Below are 2,382 nucleotides of genomic sequence, written 5' to 3' on the forward strand. Positions count from 1 at the left end.
TGTTAACCAATGTCATAAAACAATATGTGTACTTACTGTTTAATGAGAAACTATTTGTTCTGTCAACTTTCATCTAAAATACAATAAAATAAAAAGAACCACGAGACATCTCGAATTATATTCAGGAATCGTATTGCTAGCAGTGATACTGGTATTGTTATTTTGAAGTATTACATATACATAGAGAGAGAGAAAAGGGGGAGAATGAGTAATTATGTTAACCTCATTAGAAATCAAGATTTTCAGTGTAAAATAAAAGAGATACAAAAACTAAAAACAAAGAATTTGGATGGGAAATATCAACATAAAATATCAGTATGATCTCTTTCAGCATGAACTGAAATTGTAATTATTAATTCTCAAAAAAAAGGTTATTTCCTAGCTCTGTCCACTGAAACAACCTAAGAGTAATGCTGAGGACCTTTGGAGCCCAAATCATGGTGTGTAAAACAAACCAGGGCTTCTGGGAGTAATGGCTTGTTCTAGGTCTGGGGCAGTAGTCTGTGTACAGCATGAGCCTGGAATGCCCTTCTGTACAAGAAAGCATGGAACTACATTGAAGTTGTGTAAAAAGAACACAGGAACCAAGAAGAAGGGGCTCTCGGAGGCGGGGCCAAGATGGCGGGGTACCCAGACAATGTCGGTGGTCCCTCTTACAACAAAGACCCAAAAAAACAAATGAATCGATTATATATGATAATCTAGGAGCCCTGAACATCAAAGGCAAAGTTGAGAAATCGGACTGAGTGGCGAGGGAGGGAGAGAGACTTCTGAAGCAGCAAGGAGTTGCCAGACCTGACCCAGCAGAGACCAGAGCCCTTCAGCCCAGATCAGCTTGGAGTCCGCGGTAAGGCAAGCAAGCAGCAGCAGTTGGGAAGGGTTTTCCACACCAGGAGAGACCCAGCAGCACAGAGTCTACTCAGCCATCCAGAAACAGTGAGAAGCAGCCCTCGATCAGAGAAAGATATGTACGTGCGTCTAGCCTACCGCGCAAATCAAAAACACGCCCCTTCGGGAAAAACCTCTCTCCCATTTACTTTCCTGCTCCCTGCTCTGCACTGGGTCCAGGGTGACTTCAGTGACTGCAGAGTCCCATGGGCCAGAAGTAGGATCGTCACACGCCCTGAGCCATTCTCCTGGCCTTGGAGAGGGAACAAACTAACAAACAGTGAAAAAAATAATCTGCTGGCTCCCCTAAGCCAGGAACTCGGGGTAGGCAGAGCTCCTTTGCCTAGGCACAGGCATAAGGGATCCAGGGACTTTGAGTGCCTTTCCCCCTGCATAGACTAGTGTGGGCCCATTTCAACAGTGTAGGCACTCATTACTGCAGTACAACAGGGTATATACCTGAGGTCTAACTTCAACTGTTTCAGCTGTGAAGTGGCAGGTTTGTGACGTTTGACACTGGTCTGCCCATTAGTCAGGGTCTTCACCTACCCACATCAGGGGCCTGAGGACTGGTGGCTCTACCCACACCACCTAGCCACCTGCGATAGGGACCCAAGAATAAGAGGTGGCCTCCCAGACCTTACAGCCAACAGCATTGGGTGCTCATAGACTGGCTGCAAAACCCACCCACCTGCACACTCTAGGGAAGAGGGACATGCTTTCCTCCTGGACACTTGGGGGTGGCTGTCAGCCCCCTGCCTTGATGAAAGAGTGTCCCCCTGCAGCAGCCAGTTGCATGTGCCTAAACCAATCACCCATGCCTGTCTAGGATGGTAAGTGACAGCCTACACGACACACTTGGTGGCTATCTACCTGGGAACCTATAGCTGAATCCATACAGGAGGAGTGGGCAGACTCCTGAGCTCACATACCTGGTAACAGATCTAACCACATGGTGACAGGACATTAGAGCTTCAAAGGTGCCAATAATCTAACTAGCTCACGTGAGCAGCCTATTTGGGCATATCAAAACAAAACAAGAAGCTAGGACACAGTAAGCACACATAAAATAAATAAATATAATAACTAATTCATTGCTAGGAGACAACAGTCAATATCAAATCACATAAACAGGCAGACCATGATGGCTTCAGCACGCTCCCAAAAAAGAATCTAGAAATTTTCTGGAGGAAGAGAATTTCTTGGAATTACCAGAGGCAGAACACAAAAGATTAATATAGAGAACTATTCAAGAGATTAGGAAGGAAATTATGCAACATGCAGAACACGCAACGGAGGAAATTAAAAAGATTAGAGCATAATGACTAGTTTAACAGGCTGCAAGAATCCGTAGGGAGACAGCAATCAGAAATCCAGAAGATTAACAATAAAATTTCAGAATTAAACAACTCAATAGATAATCATAAGAGCAGAATAGAGAGAATGGAAGTCAGAATTAGTGAGACTGAAGATAAAGCACTTGACACCAACTTA

Source organism: Trichechus manatus, unplaced genomic scaffold (genome assembly GCF_000243295.1).
Source record: "Trichechus manatus latirostris isolate Lorelei unplaced genomic scaffold, TriManLat1.0 scaffold00309, whole genome shotgun sequence".
In the NCBI taxonomy this organism is placed as follows: domain Eukaryota; kingdom Metazoa; phylum Chordata; class Mammalia; order Sirenia; family Trichechidae; genus Trichechus; species Trichechus manatus.